Source organism: Panthera tigris, chromosome C1, assembly GCF_018350195.1.
Source record: "Panthera tigris isolate Pti1 chromosome C1, P.tigris_Pti1_mat1.1, whole genome shotgun sequence".
Lineage (NCBI taxonomy): Eukaryota > Metazoa > Chordata > Mammalia > Carnivora > Felidae > Panthera > Panthera tigris.
In genome coordinates this window covers 164,850,450-164,872,146 of record NC_056667.1, presented here as the reverse complement: position 1 = coordinate 164,872,146, position 21,697 = coordinate 164,850,450, and the positions used below count along the sequence as shown (strand labels likewise).

Here is a 21,697-nt window from a genome sequence, read left to right as displayed (position 1 = left end):
TCCTATGGGCGTCATTCAAAAAGAGGCCAAATCAATGAATCAGTTTTGCCTCCCAGGGACCAAAACAGAAAGATTAGGTGATAGAACCCTTGGGTCATGAAATATCAGACTCTGAAATGACACCCTTAAGGTACAGAAAGAATGATTCAAACCCCATCACTATGCAAATGAGATTTCCAAATTAAGAACAACGCACCATTCCGATTTTGGAAAAGTCTTCCTTCTTCACTGGCAAGTTTGGGAGATATCAGCTTCACCTCAGAAAACCACTATTTTTAAAACACACACATTGTATTGTATTCTATTGTATTGTATTGTATTTCTATTTTATTTTATTGAGAGAAAGAGAGAGAGAGCACAAGTGGAGGAGAGGGGCTAAGGGGGAGAGGGAGAAAGAAAGAGGGAGAGAATCTTAAGCAGGCTCCATGCTCAATGCATAACCAGACACAGGACTTGATCCCCATGAATCTGGGATCATGACCTAAACTGAAACCAAAACCAACTAAGCCAGGCACCCCGCAAAACACACACATTTTATATAAAGTAATAAAATGCCAAACAAGAATAAAGACTAACAGTGTGTTATGTGTAAAGTACATGACAGTGACTTCATGAAAGGAGAGAAGAAACTAATGCCTAAAACAGGAATCTTGACAGCAAAAGCCTACAGATGCCAGGCAGGTAACATAAATCTGTAAGGCTGTTTGGGTTAAATATGTAAGGAATGGTAAAGATTAGCAAACTTCGGTCTTTGGAATAGTAACAAAACCAGATTTTTAATCTTTCAAGAGAAGCCAGGTATCTGATTTTTTCTATGAAGTTTCCAGACTGATCAATGTTGGCAATTCATTCAATTTTAAAAAAGAAAATGTTTACAGGTTAAGAGATTATAGTCTAAAATTTGACCTATGGGCCGGCAGTTTGCAAGCTCTGCACTAAAATGTAATTTTATTTTATTTTATTTTATTTTATTTTATTTTATTTTATTTTATTTTACTTTATTTTATTTTAATTTTATTTTAACATACATTTATTTATTTATTTATTTATTTTGAGAGAGAGAGAGAGAGAGCATAGCAGGGGAGAGGGGCAGAGGGAGAGAGAGAATCCCAAGCAGACTCAATGCTCAGTGCAGAGCCTGATTTGGAGCTTGATTTTATGACCCTGAGATCATGACCTGAGCCAAAATCAAGAGTTGGATGCTCAACCCACTGAGCCACCCAGGGGCCCCTAAAATGTAATTTTAAATAATGCAGTAATAAGCAGAAAGCTTCTCACAGAACAATGACGACACTAAATTACTGAGCCTTGGTTTCTGCTCTACCAAGAAGAACCAGTCCATACAAAGAAAGGGTCAGAGGGTATCAAAATAACCGTGGTGTTTCCCAAATTACAGATGTCTACATTATCACCACCACCACCCCTGTGCCCCAGGGCAAATAAGAGTTTGAGAAGAGGACACACAGCTTGTGAGAGCCTCCCAACAACTTTCATGGTACACTCTCCCACTCTGGGGGTCACTGACCTCAAGAAAGTAGAAAGCTTTGCATAACTGGGAGGAATGTGTCCAAATTGTGAAGGCCAAAGTCACTGAGCCTAACATATCAAATAGCATGTGTGAAGTGGCTCTGAAAATAATAACTGCAAATATCAAAGATGACAAGGAGCCCATAGTAAGCATTGCTGGTATCATATTAGTTCAGTCTCTTGGGGGGAAAAAACCCACTTGTTTACTATGAAAGATTATAAAAAATGGATGCATTTTAAGAACGTGTGTATGCATGAATGTATTTGCATATACATATATAATGCAAGCAGGGTTGTCATTTCATTGTTTAGCCTAAAATCTGCAGCTTTATTATTTCAGAAGGGAAGGGGAGTGTCTTATTTCCACATGATGCCAGACTGCAGATAGAAAAAAGTTAACAAATACTTTAGCATGTTTTTCTACTTCCTATCCTTAAAAAAATTTTCAATAGAACTTTTTATCAAGATGCCTACACATAACCAGGATTACTGTGTATTGCTTTTAGATCAGATATACACAAAAGAAGATATAAAGAAATAATTTCCTGTCATTTGGTAATGTCTCACTAATCTTTTAATGTGATTACTGCCTAATCTAACCCCATTTTTGATCTTAAGCTTGTGTTCTCCTAACTCACCTTGTAACCAGGTGTCAAAGTCTTCCAGGTCAGCGTTAAGGTAAAAGCTGTCCAAAGTGTTTTATCCTCTGATGTCGGCAGCTTTTCACCCTGGGAACTCCGTCTGTCTATTGACCCCAGTGGGGTTATCTGGTCAATGACAGGAGTGGCTCCTTGATTTCTTTCTCTTGCTGTTTTGCAGCAACGGGCAGAACTGAAAAAGAGAGATTACACTCACATAGTACAACTCCACATAATCCGCATGAGTTTCTCAGGGGGCTGCCAATGACCGATCAGGAAATTCCTTCCAATTTATCTTTTGAGGTGAAAGTTCATTAAGGATGGTGTCTCAGATTTTTACCTCCTTTGCTCAGTCTTACGTAACCTCAAAGATGTAGTCACTGAACTCAGCCATCAGTAACATTCATAACTCCCACCTCACCCAGAGTCTGGAGCATGAAAACTCTCAATTTATACAGCAAATATTTTCTAAAAGGGGACAAAGCATATTTTCCAGAAACATGTTTAACCCTCCATTTAAATGTAAGCCTTAGTTTTTAAAAACCAGTAAGTATGAAGTGGTTTCACCATATAAGCATATAAATGCACTATCACTGTTCCCTGATAAGGACTCATTAATAGTCTGCAATTTGCCTTACAGAGTACAATTGCCAAACTCCTACAACAATCCTCTAGTGAAAGAGCTGACTATACTACCGAAGAATACAATTTTCAACTTGACATTATTTCTCAGAAGGCAGAGAATATTTTACAAGAATATAAAATATGTTCACTTTAAGGCAGAGGAAGAAGAAAAAGCAGGAGGAGGAGGAGGAGGAGATTCAGAAGAGGAAGCAGAGGAGGAAAAAGAGAAAGAGGAAGAAGGAGAAGGAGAAAAGGAGGGAAGGAAGGAAGGTAGAAAGACAGACACACAGACCTATTCTAAAGTAGAAGCTAAATTAGTCACTCTGATCCTGAAATGTGACAGCAGTTTCCTTTGAGCAACCTCTCTAGCAAGCTCATTTCTTCACAAGTTAGCTTTAAAAATTACTCCCCAGGTTTGATTATCTTTCAAGCCTGTTCTGTCACTCAGGTTTAGTTTTCTCTTTTCACCTATGGAAAAGGAAAAAATAAATGCACACACACACATTCTGAAAGACAACGTCTTCACGGAAGTGCAAAAGATTGATGTCTACTCAGGATCCTACGCTGTGATAGCTCCTGCAAGTATTATTTTTCTAGGAAAAAAAAGTGTGTGGGGCAGGGAAGGGGAGGGTTCCTAAATCCCCCTACATCTCTACAAAAAATGATTTTTAAATCTCTACTATGTTGTAAGACAATTCCATGCATCTTGTAGGTCCTAAATAAAATTTACTTGATGTCTGTAATGAGGACATAAGAGAACGAAAGCCAGGGTCCATCAAGATTATTTTTGTATGTTCAGCATGACATATTTATTTTCTGCAAACACTACTCAATCTACACTTTTTTTTTAATTTAATGTTTATTCTTGAGAGAGAGAGACAGACAGAGCATGAGCGGAGGAGAGGCAGAGGGAGAGAGGGATACAGAATCTGAAGCAGGCTCCAGGCTTTGAGCTGTCAGCACAGAGCCCGATGCGGGGCTTGAAGCCAGGAGTGGCAAGATCATGACCCGAGCCGAAGTCAGACACTTAACCGACTGAGCCACCCAGGAGTCCCTATGCTCTTTAATCCCATATAGTTACAGATAGACTGAATATGGTCAGCTACAGAAAATCCCCTGCCCACCTTTTCTTTGCTCTTTTCTTTTTTTTTTTTTTTTTTTTTTTTTTTTTTTTTATTTTTTTTTAAATTTTTTTTTTTTTCAACGTTTTTTAATTTATTTTTGGGACAGAGAGAGACATAGCATGAACGGGGGAGGGGCAGAGAGAGAGGGAGACACAGAATCGGAAACAGGCTCCAGGCTCCGAGCCATCAGCCCAGAGCCTGACGCGGGGCTCGAACTCACGGACCGTGAGATCGTGACCTGGCTGAAGTCGGACGCTCAACCGACTGCGCCACCCAGGCGCCCCTCTTTGCTCTTTTCTATGATGGACTCCGCCAAGCTTTGGAAAAGGAGGGAACACTGAAAAACGAAAAGAAAGAAGAAAAGTATGGCAAAGAGCCCCCTGTGCTACACTGCAGTTCTTTTCATCCACACCCCCCTCCCCCAGTCCTCTTGCCTAGTCTTCTTCTCCACCTCTTACCATCCTGTAAGGGCAAGTAGGAAGGTAAAGAAGAACAGATGACCATGGGGTAAAATCAAGGTTTCCTCTCCATCTGCTTCCTCCAGTCCAGCTGCAGAGGCCAGGGAGAAGATAGGTGAATCTTACTAACCATACTCAACGAATTCCCAAACAGTGTGCGTGTCTTGTCGCCAGCTTATGTAACTCAGACCTTGGCCCAAGGAGCATTTTTGCACTTCATTCGTCTCTTTCTCCATCTCTTTGCCTACGCATCCTTCAAAACCTAGCTCAAAGCCACAACTCCCAATCAACGCCTTTGCTGATCTTCTCTACTAGAAAGAAGCAACTTCTCATCACACCTGGTACTTTGGTCAATTTTATTGGTATACAGCTGTCTTGATCTTACCTGGTGCTTACACCTCTTACCCTCCCCCCCCACCCCCATCAGACTGTATTGACTCTGAGGAGCAAGGACTGGACCTTAGTTCCCTGCACAAAGTAAGTGTGAGTTAAAAAGTGAAACTTACAATGCTTCTATTTATATGTATGTTGTAAGAAATGAATCTATTATTGTTCCTTTTGTGCAAAAGTGTCTATTTGCATACAGTGTGTATGCAAGGTCATGGAATAAATGTCTTGGCTTGTTCTTTTTTTTTTAACTTTTTAAAAATGTTTTTATTTTATTTTTGAGAGAAAGAGCATAAGGAGGGGAGGTGCAGAGAGAGAGAGGGAGACCCAGAATCCAAAGCAGGCTCCAGGCTCTGAGCTGTCAGCACGGAGTCTGACATGGGGCTCGAACTCACAGACGGTGAGATCATGGCCTGAGCCGAAGTCGGACACTTAACCGACTGAGCCACCCAGGTGCCCCAGCTTTTGAATTGTTCTGAGACTATAATGAATGTTCATATGGGCATTCTGTGCAAATTGCGAAAGACATCCTTTGTGGGAGCTAACCAGTCTGATTAAAAATTAGCTCTATTGCTCTGCTTCAGATTCTGTCTCTCTCTCTCTCTCTCTGCCCCTCTCCCACTCACTCTGTCTCTCTCTCTCTAAAAAATAAATAAAAACACTAAAAAAAAATTGGCTTTATTGGGGCACCTGGGTGGCTCAGTTGGTTAAGTGTCCGACTTCTGCTTGGGTCATGGTCTCGTGGTTCGTGGGTTTGAGCCCTGTGTTGGGCTCTGTGATGACAGATCAGAGCCTGGAGCCTGCTTCTGGATTGTGTCTTCCTCTCTCTTTGCCCCTCCCCACTCGTCTCTCTCTCTCTCTCTCTCTCTCTCTCTCTCTCTCTCTCTCACACACACACACACACAAAAATAAATAAACATTAAAAAAAAATTAGCACTCTATCAATACGTGGTTCAGATATAATCAATCATCCCTGATACTTACTGAAGCCAGATATATTAGGAATTGTTTTAATTCAGCTTCAAAAACTTGATTAGGACAGAAAGATTTATATCATCACATTCAAGTTACAAATTACAGGTGACTCACAAAATATATTGTTTTATTAAGAAACCAAGAAATTAACCAAGTGGCAACTAAACTTTATTTTAATTAAGAAACTACACAGGGTTATTTTCCCTTATATATACACTGTGTGTGGGGCAGAAGTTCAAAGGCACTAAGCTTATAAAGTTCAAGTCTGATTACTCCTTGTGACAACACATACTGAAGATTAATTCTTAAAACTCTTGCTAAAAATATACTCAGAGAAGGGAAGAGGTCATTTCTTTTTAAAACTATAACCAAAATGGATGATTAAAAAAAAAAAAAAAACATTATATCTGGGTTTTATCAAACCACACAAAAAGAATCATGTTCTAATTTAATGATACATTCTGCAGACCAAAAAGGCTCCTGACACCCTCCACCTAAGCAATTAGTAAATTAAAAGTTGTAAAGGTTGGGAAAGCTGATTCAAACAAAGCCTTCTATACCAACCAATACTTGGGTAGGAGTCTCTGAAGAATCTCATCAGGGAGTTTACTGAATTTGGCAAAGGTTCCTTCTGAATGGCTCATTCAGGAAGCAAATGATCCATTATCTTTGCAACAGAATTTTTCCTGTAGGTTATGACTAATCCTCCCACAGCCTGAATTTTGCCCACCATACACCATGTTCTCGTCCAGCACACTCCCCACACATTCCACTCATTTCTTCTTCAAGCCCCTCAGAGCATATGACGTATTCTACAGAAGACCAGACCGTCTTGTGTAGCTACTAAGTTAACGCATAGAATGCAAAATGGAGACAAGATAAAGCGAGCTCCACCATTCCATAAAATACTAAAAAATTAATTAATTAATTAATTAACCTTAAAATAGTAAAGACAGAAAGACAACCGGAAGAGTATTTGAACAAAGCAGTCTACATAGCAAAGTCCATTTCACAACAAAAATAAGTGATGAGACATTATTGACCATTTTCTGTACATTAGGTGGCCCATTGTTCTGATCAATGCCTGTACCATTTTCACAAAGAAGAATTGGTCTTAATTTAGGGTTAAACATCCTAAATTGTTTTCCCGGAAAACTAGCCTCAAATGTGGTATTAAGACCTTTTCTCATTATCTTGTTTACTTTGTCTACTGTCTGCACTAAATAGTTGGTAAAAAGATCTTGCCATTTGCTATTTTCACCAGCAGCAAGGTTTAGACAAGAAATTGATTTTCCTCTTCTTACCTGTGATAATTCCAAGTACACTGAGGATTTTTACACTGTGTCTAAACCCCTGGAGAATAGTTTTAGTGCCACAACCCAATAGAGTTTATGAAAACAGGCTGTGCTGAGATAACTTCCTGAAGATGAAAAACATAACCTTTAGGCACTTTCATCTAGCAACTACTGTGGTTTTCCTGTCAATAACTGAAAAGATGATTTTTAAATTGGAAAATTTATCTCATCTCATTAGGGCTACCATATATCAAACAAGTAAAATTCACCATTTGATATAACACAGTTTGCGTATCTGCCACTAAGCATTGATTGATTCCTCCACTCAACAATAAGTCGATTGTGTAGTTATTATATACAAACAGTCAAACTAGACACTAAAGAAAATGTAGAAGTGTAATAAACAATCAACAAAAACAAAGCTCCTTCCCTTAAGAAATTTAGAGTTTAGCCATTAACAGGAGAAGGTATGTGAATAATCCTTTTTAAGTTACAAAAGCAGAAAATGTATTGTGGATATTCATGGCATGAAAATATTAATTCTAGCTTGGAATTTATGAGGTAGGGAGAAAGCAGACCAGAGGAAACTGCTCAAAAGAGAAGGCATCTGAAAGACGAATGGATTCAGGCAAGAAATAGACAAAAGCAGACATGGATAAAGGACATTTCAAACAGTGAGGAAAAGTGTATGAAAAGCAACAGATGGGAAAGGGTAGACTGCAGTTCCAGTTCTCAGAGTTAAGGTACACAAAAAAGGAGGGGGTGTGGAACCTTTATGACTTTCCACAAAGGCCTCTGTGGAAGGTTTTCAGTACTAGTAAAATTACGACCAGATTTCATCAGGTGAGCTGTAGAGAACAGAAGTGGAGTTCAGAGCTGGGGAGTCATGTGATTATGCACCAATGGGGCTAATCCAGGAGAACACATTCGAGGAGAGAACCCAAAGGCAAGAGAGGACCTCAGAAGACATCAGCAGCCCCAAAAGGAGGGTGGAGCTACCTGGGAAAATGGGCCTTCAGGAGGGTCAAGTGAGGAACTTGTATTTGACAGAGCAGAATGTGATCCTATCTGGCCTCATGTATTTCTTGTCTTAGTAAAACAAGGGGGAATAAAATGCATCCATTTTTTTCAGAGATATGATTGAAGAAATATATGGTCAACATTAACTGAAATAATATGACACATTTTCTTAAGAATTTTTTTAATGTTTATTTTTGAGAGAGAGAGAGAGAGAGACAAGAGTGTAAGTGGGGGAGGCAGAGAGAGGGAGACACAGAATCCGAAGCAGGCTTCAAGCTCTGAGCTGTCAGCACAGAGCCTGATGTGGGTCTTGAACTCATGAATGGTGAGATCATGACCTGAGCCGAAGTTGGACGCTTAACGGACTGAGCCACCCAGGTGCCCCACTTGACACATTTTCTCAATGTGTTATAGTTCTATGATCTAGGCCAATTTTTCCAGATTTTTGTTTGTTTGTTTATATCTAACTTGGTTTAAATTGACATGTATTTCTCTGAGGATAGGGAAAGGATTATTTTTCCAAACCCCAAAGGACACGCACAATTAAGGACCTGATATCCATTAAGCATTTAAAAAAAATTTTTTTTTCCAAATTAACAGCTTTGTCAATACTGACAAAAATTCAGATGACTGATTCTACAGGTAAGAATTCTAATGATGTATTACTTAAAGGAGTCTTCAATTTTATTATTCCCTTGCCCAACTTCTGTTTTATATCTGAAAAACAAATATCACAGAAGCCACTCAATGGTTCTATTATTCAGTTGGCTAAAATTTTATTTAGAAACTCTACAGCACTATAAATGTGCTTTGGACATATTCTGATTTTCCAAAAGCAGTACGCTATATAGCAGGAGTCAGTACTTTCTCTGTGAAAGTCCAAATCAGTAAACATTTTAGATTTTTAGGTTTTGTGGGTCACACAGTTGCAACTAATCAACTCTGTGATTGCAGCAGGAAAGCAGCCAGAGGCAATATGTAAATGAAAGAGCAGGGCTATATTCCAATAAAACTTTCCTTACAAAAAAGTGGTGGATTCCATTCAGTCCTTAGACTGTAGTTTGCTGACCCCTGCCTAGCAGATAGCCCAGCTGCAGCAATTTGGTGTGATTTCATTGTTTTTTGTTCCTCAATGTACATAAGTCTGATGAAGTGATTAAAAAAAAAAAATTACTCTGAGAAAATGGGCTCCAAAGAAAATCTCTACTACTAGTGTAGTGATTAAAAAGAAAACAAAATGGAGAGGTTCTAAGTAGTGATGGAATTAAGTAAACAAGAGACATTTTGGGTATGTTAGAATAGGAATGGGGAGTTTGGTGATAATCCCAGATCACCCTAAGAGAGACCAATGTATATTCTAAGAGGAAATATGAAAATGTGACTCATGAAACCATTTCAGGAAATGCTCCAACCAATGCCCAAAATGCTCATTCCCTGGGAGAAAAAACTTCAGTGAAAGCTTTACCTATTAAATAAGAAAATATTTAAGAAATGCATGACTCTTAACAGAATATTCATGTGAGAGAAAGCCAGGGAATTTGGAAATTTATGGAAGTCTCAGATCATGCTTCCTCTGTGAATTCTGATGATCATACTATATTTACTTCCCAGATCCAGGGGAAAAGTAAGGAAATACTGTCGTTGAAGCTTACCAGGCTATATTTAAATCTATAGAAAAGTTATGAAAAAAACTATCTTAACTCAGTTACATCAGTTTAATGATGCTAACCACTAATTCAGCATTGAAGGTGACTCACTAACTCTGTGAGACCTTGTGCAAGTTACTTTACCTCTCTGTGTCTTGGGTTCTGCATGTATGAAATGTGGCTCTGTCACGGAGGTGGCAGAGGATGAAGCAAGCTAAGGCATGTGAAGGGTTCAGAACAAACTCAGCGCACGGGAAGTGCTCACGTGCTGTGATGCTTCTGTGGCTCCCCTGAGTCTCTTCTCGGCAGCCAGCCTTACTGCTGCTCTTCAGGAGCCCTTGCCTTCTCCTAGGCTCTCACTGGGTGGCCCTAACTCCAAGGGCTTCAACCTACCATTTGCTATGGAGACGGTTAAATCTCTCTCCAAGGCTGACTTTTCTAGACTGCATTTCCAACTGTCTGTTGGACATTTCCACTGGAATGTAGCACGGGCGCCTGAAACTCCATGGGTCTAAAAATTGCGCCCCTTACCTTCCTACTCTTGCACCTTTTCTCTTCTTGTCTCCAGCTTTTGTTCGTGACATCACTATCTATTCTTAAACCAAGCTAGAAACTGCAGTTTCTTTTACCCACTCCATTTGCAACCTTCCCGTGTAGCTCATCCCAAGCCTGCTCACTTCTATTTCCTACCTTCTTTCACCTTCTTTAGCCATCTCAGCGATCTCTGGCCTTGACTATTTGCATCTGCCTCTTCATTTCTCTGCTTCCTACCACTCTCCCTTCACAGACACTTCCTGATTCTCAATTAATCTCTATGGCTTGGGGGAAAGGGGTCTATGGACCTACTGGTAAGCATCAGAGCATCTGGGAACCCTCTGAAATGATATAAAAATTTGTGAGTCCTTGATCAAAACAAAGGTCATCGTCTGAGAGAACAATTTCAACTCCTCAGCGGGGTACAATCTGCAGCCTTCCACTATCTTAGTCACTCTGCTCATCTTCCACCCTGTTCTAGATACACTGGACATCGTATTTTGGATGCACATCCTCCAAACATGCACATTGAATGCCATCTCACCTCTGAACTTTTGCATATGCTGTTCCCTCTACCTGTGGTGCTCTTTTCTGCCTGTTGAACACCTGAACATCCATGAAGTCTTGGCTCAGGTCTCAAATGTCATTTCCATGAAGACTCGCCCAAGGGTCCAACTATGTTGCGCAGATGACAAAAGAGACACTAAATAGATTTGTGGTGTCTGTATATCATAACACTGGTTTGAAATTTCTTAAATTCAAAGCTTCATACTATACAAAATAAATAGCCTTAAATGTTTAGACACATATTGTGTTTACTTAAGTCTACGGACATGCTTGCTGGGTGTCCTTGGATTGTAATGAAATCAAGAATAAAGACCCTGGAGTCCAAGTGCCTAGGTTTGAATCACAGCTCAGTTACCAGTAAGGGGACCCTGGGTCAGTCACATAGCTTCTCAATTTCATGATCCATTATAGATGGAGACAGTAACAGTACCTACTGTTTAGGATTATTCTGAAAATTAAATAAATTTATACGTATAGCAGTTAAAGCTGTATAAGTGCCTGCTGTTATTATAATTATTTATTGAAATCAATGGCAATGGCCAGGACCAGAGGTTCCAAAAGATCATCACAGAGTAAAACTAATTGACCTTGCCATATAAGCCTCAAGCTTTAGTCAACAGAGTTAATTAGCCAGAGAATACTAACAAAGATAGCCCTTTTCACTAATGTTTTTATCAATTGAAAAGTGTTTCAAAACTATCTGATAAAACTCAGATATTTTTTCCTGTTAGCCTCTAATAGCTAAAAGTACCAGCTCAGACTATTTCCAAGGCACATCACAGGTAGGTTAAAATCATTCCTCTGAATAGAAAAAAAGACCAGAGCTACTCTTTTATGGGCAGCAAATCAATGAAACACCTCACTGCTTACAAAGTACCCAATATGAAGGGAAAGCATGAAGTAGGAAATTGGGAGAAAAGATAAAGGAGCTTAATGACTCATAATTCAAACAAATCAGACTGTTTGCCAGAGAAATGGGGTATTAGGCATTTTAGCACCACCCACCTGGCCGAAAAAAAAAGGCTGTGAAATGTAGATCCTAACATCATTGAACCTAAGGAGGAATCAAAATAAGGGCATGCTGTAGTGATGTAGCTGGCTTCCACCTTAGCTATAGAATTATGTGATATATTTAGCACTGTCTCTGTGGAAATTTTTCAGCCAAAAAAAGTTATTTAGACCCATACCACAAATATGCAATTGTATAACAGCACTTTTTGCATTTTCCCACAAACTGCCAAAAGGATAACTTTACTCTTTATTAATAATCATACTTAAGAGTTGGGCCTTAAAGTAACACACTTGTGTAAGTATTTGAAACTAAGGAATAAAGTCCAAATTCCTTATTCTAGCATTAAAGGTCCTCCATGACCCAATTCCAACGAACTTTCTGGCTTTATCTTCCATGACAGGCTTCTTGAAATCTTCAACCAAAAAGAACTCCTAGCAATTCCCCCCACCTCCCAGGTACACCCACTCTGTGTGTTTCCTCTAACTGAAACAGTCTTCCCCTTACCTCAATCCCATCCTTCCTTTAAACCCTGTGTGGGTGACATGGAGGCATTTCCTGTGGCTCAGCTAGAAGTAATTCTCCAGGTTCTTAACTCTCATAGTCCTTGCTCAGCACCTCTTAGACTTTCCTCAGTCCATCTTGATCAGAGTTCTTGAGACACGTGTCTTTTCTTCCCCAAACTGGATGTTCTTTGAGGGCAATATCCACACCTCCCTCATCTTCATAAGCCCAACTGCACCATGGCACATCTGCACATGGCAGGAACTCAGACCTTTTGCTAAAGCTTCTTGTGATTGATCATTGACACAAAATGGACGGGAACATACTTTGACATACTCAGACAAGCTTTAAGGAAAGTCTTCAGTTTAAAAGATATGCAGCAAGCCTTGTTTTCTCATGAAGTTGAGAGATGAGAATTTTAATGCTACTCCTAGGGCAAAGAAACCACCATGTACACTTCCCATCCAGTGACTTGCCTACAATTACTAACAGCAGTACATTAAAAGCTTCCCTTCTACTCATGTAACTGATAACGCACTTTCTTTCACGTTAGAGAAATCACAAGGTAGTCAGTCCTGTGTTTCTTCTACTATAGACTCAAAACACTGGTCACCTATGGGCTTTGGTTAAAGAGCTCTCAAGACCTGTGTATATAATGATAATTTCAATTGTCTTATCTCATATGCCTTCAATGGGAAATATTCAAGGACTAAAATGCAAAAATCAGAGAATCTGATACATAACAGAACCCAAAAAATGCCAAGAGAGGGAAAAATTAATGAAGGAGCCCCTGAACAAACCCCTGGCAGTCTGATACTGCTTGGGCACAGGTTCACTAGTCCTAACAGGCCACTTGGATGGCATTAAGTCAAATGCTTATTGGATCACAAAGGAGAGGCTGACTTCGCTCTGGGCTGATGCTGCAGGGCTGTGCTGATCCATGCGTTCTTGCCAGACCTCTGGACAGCTGCCTACTGTCTGCAGTCCTTCTTTCACAGATGACATTTCTCTGCCTACTCAGTTTACAAACTGTTACATAAATGAGTTCTAACACGCGCTCCTAGACATAAGTAATTTTCCTAAGCCCAAAATCCTGAAAGAATATGTGACCCAAGCCCTAAACCCACATGAAAGAACAGGCTTACAGGGATGGCCTGACTCAGCGTTGTGCTAACGGGAAATTTCTGTTGAGTGCTCTACCTGATATGGCTTTCATATCAATGACATTTGGAACACTGAGTCTCCAATATCACATTGCCAGTGTCTCTTGGATTACTGGAATGGCAACTGAATCCTTGGGGCAGATAGCAGGAGACTCTGTTTTATCTTACTTGCCTTTACTATTGCATATGTTCTTTTAAAGTACAAATATAACTACCACATGCAAACTGAGGTCAAAATAAAGTTAAAAACTTACTTTAACAAATTAAGTAAATATTGTCAGTGGTACCATCATAAATTGCACAACGGCTTAAATGATAAAATAGACCCTAAACAAATATAAGGTTTGTATACTCCATATATATGGCTTAACTGAATAACCCTGGCCTAATTTATCTTCAAGGCATTCTCTTTTATCCCCTATGCCACTTTGATGGAATTATTTCAAGCTGGCCCATTTCTTAGGCCTCTTACCGTATCAATTCATCTAGGTTTCTATTTGGTTTCCACAGTAACTTACTTGTTTGCTCATGAGACCACAAAAAAATAGACAACTAAATCAGGCCTATTAGCATTCTTATGACTAAAGTTTCCTGTATTTAGATAGATATAGTATTGTCAGTAAAATCAGAACAAATTTTAAAATGCTAAGACAGTGAACAATGCCATCCATTACAATTCAAAACTGTTCTTCTGGCAATTTAATTTGATGCCATAGACTGATTAAAAACAAACAAACAAAAAAGGATGGGGAAGCAGGGTGGACCATGTTATCACAGAGCGGCAACTTCCTTGAAATTGAGTGCTTCCTTTGGGCACACGTGGCAGCCTACGGTATCATGGAAAGAGCATGGGGTCTTGGAGTCAAACAGGCTTAGTTCAAATCCCTGAGGTGACATTTTCTAGCTATAAAACGGGGCAGCTTATTTTATTCAGCTTATCTGTCCCTCAGTATCCTCATCTGAAAAGTAGGGGTTTGGAATCTAATAAAACCTAGTTCAAGCTGCTTTGGAGATTACAGACATGCATATTCAGGACCTAGAGGTGCACATACCACATGACATGTGCTCAAGTGGTAACTGAATATAAGGGTTTTTTAACTCTCAAATTTTTGGATTTCATAATTATTCTTTTTTTAATGGTTTATTTATTTTTGAGAGAGAGAGAAACAGACAGAGTGTGAGCAGGGGAGGGGCAGAGAGGGAGACACAGAATCCAAAGCAGGCTCCAGGCTCCGAGCTGTCAGCATAGAGGGGGACTCGGGACGCAGGACTCGAACCCACAACCTGTGAGATCATGACCTGAGTGGAAGTTGGACGCTTCACCAACCGAGCCACCCAGGCACCCCCAGAATTATTCTTTAGTTCTCATGGCATACACTGTTTATGCAAAAACACAGAGACATTATTGAATAGTATGATTGGCTGCTAATTCACAAATTTTCAGATACAGATCAACTAATATTAGGTTAGAATTAGTCTTTTCAAAAACTGAGATCCCTGGATTATTCTAACACCTCTATATGCCAAACTGTCTTCAGGCTACAAGTTTGCCATTCCAGGAAGAAATTACATGCAAAATTTACATGTAAAAAAATCATCGAAATGTTCTTGTCAAACACCCAACTTTTATGAGGCTCACAGAAATAAAGATTACATACTCAAAAGTTTAAAATACCCTAACTAATAAGCAGTTGTTGTGCAGTGAGTGGCTAAGGGCCCAGTCTCTGGCTGGAAGCATCTAGATTCAAATTCCTACTCTGGCACTCTCTAGCTTGTCTTCTCTCTGTTTCTTGGTTTTCTTATCTGAAATGGGGCTGTAAGAGTACTCATTGCATAGGGCTATAACGATGAGTAAAGAAGAATGTCTGGTATGTAGGAGGCACTCAGTGTGAGCTTTTAAAACAGCTTTGCCCAGGGGCACCTAGGTGGCTCAGTTGAGCGTCCAACTTCAGCTTAGGTCATGATCTCACAGTTCATGGGTTTAAGCCTCGCATCATGCTCTGTGCTAACAGAGCCTGCTTGAATTCTGTGTCTCCCTCTCTCTCTGCCCCTCCCCCACTCATGCTCGCTCTCTCTCTCTCTCTCTCTCTCTCTCTCCCTCTCTCTCAAAAATAAACATTTAATTTTTTTTAAGATTTTAAAAAAATAATAAAATAAAACAGCTTTGGCCAAAAGTCACACTGCACATATTTCCAGACTCAAATTATTCCTGGTCATGCTTGGTGGTTCCTCCTATTCATATCTTTCGCCACAAAAAAGAAAACAAGAGAACTTCCTTGATAAGACAGCCACACAGAAGAATTTCTTAGAAAGCATTCATTGCCTGATTCCTGTCCTACTTGGTACAGACCTGACCTGAGCCTACCCCCAGCCCTGTTGCAGGACCCTATCACAGGCTCACCTTACCATGGTGTAGTCCACAAACATGTCCTACTCTGAGAAGGGAGGAAAGCTTCAGTCACCAACCCATTCTGGACCAGCCACTGTGTTATTATGGGCCTTGCCTGACATCCTCAATGTTATTCAGCAGCAACGGTAGGACAAGAGTTCTTGGCACAGAGCAGACTCTCAATTAGGATTGCAGAATGAGTGACATCATGAAACTGGCAAGGGATACAGCTGGGAGCCTTGATATCTGTAAAGGTCAGAACTCAATAATTGGTTGTCACTATGCTCTGCTCTCATATTCATGTTTCTTCCTAAACTCTGAACCCACCTTAGAATCCATTCAAATACTGTCTGAATGCCTACATTGTGCTCTGGCCCTGAGAGCTTAGAATCTGGAAATATGAGCAATCCTAACAATGGGAAAAACTCATTCCCTCACTTCTCTGGGTTGTAATGACCAGGGTCTTTATACATTTTGAATGAACTTTACTGAAACAACTTAGAATCCGTATTTAAATTCTCTTACATTGCTGGGGGGAATGTAAGTTGGTATGACCACTTTGGAAACATGTTTCACAATATCTGCTAAAGGTAGCAATAATACTCTGTGACCCACCAATTTCAATCCTGGATAATATGCTCAAGACAGGTGAGTGCTTATGTCCATCAAAAGACAAATGTGAACCTGCTCAAGCACCAAACTTGAAATAACGCAAATATCCATTGAGAACCGTGTACAGAAATGAACAGGAATGAACTACTGATGCTTGCAATAGCTAGCAACAACATGGACGAATCTCAACACAAAGAGGACCATTGTATAATTCCATTTATATGAAGTTCAAAGACTGGCTGAATTAAAGTGCAGTGACAGCAGTCAGAATGGTTACTGCTGGTCGGTACAGACTGTAAGAGGCGTGACAGAGCCTTCCAGTTTGCTAGAAATGTTTTAGATCTTTATCCGGAGGTGGTTTTGTGCATAGATAAAGATATAGAAAATTAACTGAGCCTACACTTAACATTTGCATACTTTACTGTGCATAAGTTTTACCTTATTAACAAACAAGCAAAAAACATCCTTAATTTAGAAAGTTAAGTGTTCCCTCATCTTGACTGATTAATGAAACCCTACCACTATACTAAACATCACAAGCGTAACGTACATGGTCCTCATTGTTATGGAGTTTGGATGCTGGTAGAGAAAATCACTTTACTGGCACCACTATTTATTTGGCAATAAATGATATACCACCTTCTGACATCTCATTTGTACTTTTTTTCAATTACTTGATAATTTTATATTTTGCTTATATTCATGTCTGGTTTAACTTAAAATATAAATTCCTCAGTTGTTTTAAATCTTTCTATGCCCTTAAATGCCAAGCACAGTCTCACACACAGCACATTTTAAATAATTTCTTGTTGATCAATATATCACACCATAGTGCTTCTCTCGGCCTCAGGTTTCCTGGCCAATGCTCTTTTCTCCAGGTTTTCACTTTTTTCTGCCACCTATAAAGCCTGAAAATCTACCAAACACTTCAGGAAATACACAGTTTATATTTACATAAATTCTATCTACTAGTAGAGTATAGGACGTCGTTTATGCTATACTAAGTTTTCTTTCTTGCATTAACCCTTTCATCTGATAATAGAAAGAAATTCATCCTATATAATTTCATCCTATTATAGAATCCTATAATAAGAATATGGAAGAGGTAAAGTGGGGAAAGTACAGATGTAATCAATAGACTCATGTCATCGAGGAGAAAATGATAAATCTTACTTTGATGACTTTTGATACACTAGCAAAAACAAAAATAGCCACACCTCTCTGGCTGAGTCTTCCCACAGTGCTCATGGTCCTGGTGATGCCATATATATCCACACGCCCAGAAAACACCCTGGAGAATGACGTGTAGGATGCTATGCTTATTCATGTCCCCAGCATATGTAATACACACACACACACACACACACACACACACACACACACACATTTATTTATTTATTTATTTATTTATTTATTTATTTATTCTGAGAGAAAGAGCACATGCACATATGAGTTGGGGGAGAGGGAAAGAGAGAATTCCAAGCAAGCTCCATTCTCCACCCAGAGCCCGACCACTGAGCTCGATCTCATGACTGTGGTGAGATCATGACCTGAGCCAAAATCAGAAGTCGGAGGCTTAACTGACTGAGCCACCCAGGCACCCCAGCCCCAATATATATTTTTTTAAATATGACTTTTCAAAGGGTCACTAGTATAAAAGTACCAGAAAAAGATAAGCCTTATCATTGATCAATAGTTACCACTGATCTTAGAACCGTGAACAACTTGAGTTTCATAATTTCCTTCTCTGTGGTCTTGTTACATACAGCAGGCCTCATGTGATTCTTGAAACGACCTGTTATAGCCTGAAGTCACAAGACTGAGGGTTGCATCTGGAAGTCTCAGACTCTCTCCACGTGTCAAGGCTTCATGTTGAGTTTCCTGCTGACCTGCGGCATCGCAGCAACTGAGCACCAGCCGCCCCCTCCCAAGAGCTCTGCCCACTTCAGAGACTGAGCAAGTTGACCAACCACAAGCCTGTGGCTTCCGTGATAGAGCATGCTGATTTAACAGAATCAGTTTCTGTGTGGTTCTTTCACTAGTATTCAAAGGGAGAAGCCCAAATGCTGCAGGGCTTTTCTTTCTATCCTCCTCAGAGATAACAGCCCACTGTAATTCATGAGGTATTGTCCTGGGAACAATCATGAGAAGTCATGCTCCAGGTCGGGACAGGTCAGTGTATGCTAAAAATTATGTCCCCACATAATTCATATGTTGAAGCTCCAATGCTTAACATTTGGAGATAGGACTTTTAGGGAAGTGATTAAGGTTAAAGGGTGAACCCTAATCAGATAGGACTGACATTTTATAAGAAGAGGAAGAGACGGCAGAGATCAATCTCTCTCCTTCCCACACCCACTCTAGCTCACAGAGAAGCTATATGAGGACACAGTGAGAAGGTGGCCGTCCATGAGCCAGAAAAAGAAACTAACTCCAATGGCACCTTGGTCTTGAACTTGTGAGAAAATAAATATCTGTTGCTGAAGTCACCCAGCGTGTGGCTGGTTTCTGTTACAGTAGCTCTAGCTGACTAATACAATCATAAAAATCATTGAACACATATACGTAGTCCAGTGCAGTCCTTCAATCACCTGGGCACAAAGAAGCATCTCACAGAAAAAAGTCGACTCTTAGGACTGAGACAAGAATTCCAAGCAGGCAGTCCTACAAGCTTCCCATGATTTGTCCTTGCCCCACCCCACCCCACGACATCCTTCCCTTTAATTCTTGAAGTGCATTTTGTTTCCTCTGCCTGCATAACACTTCTTTCCCTTTCTTCATCATCTAGTGAACCTCACTTTGGCCCACCTGTCAGTCCCCCACATCCTCTGACCCCGCAGGTGGGCCTCCCTCTATCATGCTCTCCTAGCACCCCGCATCCTTGCGGCAGATGTCACAGTTTGCAAAGAGAGATTTCTGTGATCTCTGTAGGCACACGTTTTAACCACCAGTCTGGAAGCTTCCCACAGCTACATGGTACTCAAGTATCTGCAGAACAAAGTGGGGAAAGAAGTAAAAAGGAAGGGAGAGAGGTGATGAAAAGGGTAGAGGAGGAAAGGGGAGCAAGAGGCAAAGTTAAAGAGAAAGATGTAAGGACACAGTCACTGACTTTGTCCATTCTTTGGGCTGCCATACTGAAATACCACACACTGGTGGCTTAACCAAGGTGGAAGGGCTAAGGGAGCTCTGTGAGGTCTCTTTTATAAGGGCACTAATCCCATTCATCAGGGCTCCACCCTCAGGATCTAATTACCTCCCAAAGGCCCCACCTCCTAATACCACAATTTTGCAGTGGTGGGGGGGGCGGGGGGCGGTGGGGAGGAGGTTAGGAATTTGAATTTGGGGAGGAATTCGGTCTATTGCATATGTGCATCAGTCTCGTCAGATGGAAGCCAGTGGTAGGGGAAGCATGCTGACCTGGTCACACTCACCACCAAAAGGTTGCCACACTTCCAAGAGCTGGCCTAAATCTTTCCAGTCAAAGCCACTAGGAAAGATTCAATGACCTCTAACACAGCTGGGGGAAAATTATTCAGTCCTAGAGCTTGAAACAGCATGAACTAAACTAAATTGTTCTGTGCAAACTTCAGGGACCATATTTAGTCATTTTATACATATACGCACACATTCACACACTTTTGAAACAGAAACAATCAGTACCAAGCTATAAAAAAGTAAAATATTAAAAAACCACTATGGTCCATTGGTAATACTCTTGATGTTTCACACCCCCTTGAGGCCTGCACCAGTGACTCCTTACCTAAAGGCCTAGGGACCCGTTGGAGATGATGTAATTGTTGTGAGGGGCTCACATGCACCCACAGAACCAAGCACTACCTGCAGATTGAACGCATGAAAGCCCAATTATTGCCATGTTGAAAACCATGAAAGTTTATGTTTGTCCTCATACTTTATATAATTCAAAGTCACGCAGCTTAGTAGTTACTTAAATTGGTCCTATTTCCCGTGGCACCGATGGAAAAGGTCCACATGTGAAATAGGCCTTTATTACTTTGAGCCAAAATTTTTTAAATGTTTATTTATTTATTTTTGAGACAGAGCGAGAAAGAGAAAGAGAAAGAGAGAGAGAGAGAGAGCATGTGAGAGCATCAGCAAGCAGGAGAGGGGGAGGAAGAGAAGGAGAGGCAGAGAATCCCAAGCAGGCTCTGCACTGTGAACGCAGAGCCTCACGTGAGGCTCAAACTCACAAACCATGAGATCATGACCTGAGCTGAAGTCGGACACTTAACCGGGTGAGCCACCTAGGCGCCCCATCATATATGTGGATTTTACTCTTCTCTGGTTAACTTCCACAATTCAAAAATAAATGGAAGACCTTAAGGAACAAAGCAACTAGCATTCATGACTTAGAACAGTGTTAGAATAGTGTTCCGTGTATAGCCCAACTGTGTGGGTCATAATGAAAGGAAGCCCCACCCTGGACAGCTCCCTGAGCCTCCTGTCACCAGGCCACAGTCCTGTCCTCTGTTCTAAATATGGGCTTAGTGTGACTCTGGCCAGCAAGAGGAAAAAGCTCTTGGCAAAAGGCTACAATGTCAGAGGCTTCAAGGATATCCTGAGGCCAACTTTAAATTACTCATTATCATTTTGGAAGGTATTAAGAATTTTCTGTGCCTCACGAGTAAAACACGCATATACCTATAACCTGAGCATCTCTGCAAGCACTTAGGCTTCCTAACTAAGGTGTGAAAGACGTGTGGTCAGAGAGAGAAAGGCACAATCACCAAGCATCCCAAGACAGCTGAAAAATACACTGACCAGGAGCTGGATGTCTGGGCTTCTAGTTACAGCCCTGCTGATTTGAAATGTGTCATTGTGCAAGTCACTGGGCAGCATCACTGGGGCTTGGTCTCTTTATTTATAAACTGAGGATGTTAGGGGCGCCTGGGTGGCTTAGTCAGTTAAGTGTCCGACTTCAGATCAGGTCATGATCTCACAGTCCATGAGTTCGAGCCCCGCGTCGGGCTCTGTGCTGACCGCTCAGAGCCTGGAGCCTGTTTCAGATTCTGTGTCTCCCTCTCTCTGACCCTCCCCCATTCATGCTCTGTCTCTTTCTGTCTCAAAAATAAATAAACGTTAAAAAAAAATAAATAAATAAACAAACTGAGGATGTTAGGCTACCAAATGATCACAAAGATCCTTCCAGCTCTGACAGTCTATTCTACATGTACTTTTGTCCAGGATCATACTAACACACGTTCCAT

The 21,697-nt window shown here is 40.5% G+C and overlaps 1 protein-coding gene across 2 annotated transcripts in view; it reads right to left on the bottom strand.

Annotated features, from left to right (window-relative positions):
• Positions 1–21,697, bottom strand: part of OSBPL6 (oxysterol binding protein like 6) — a 213,243-nt gene that overhangs the window by 115,907 nt on the left and 75,639 nt on the right. For both annotated transcript variants that reach the window (XM_042994790.1, XM_042994791.1), the window contains exon 2: positions 2,166–2,358. The gene's annotated coding sequence lies outside the window, so the exon portion shown is untranslated. The remainder of the gene's footprint in view (positions 1–2,165; positions 2,359–21,697) is intronic.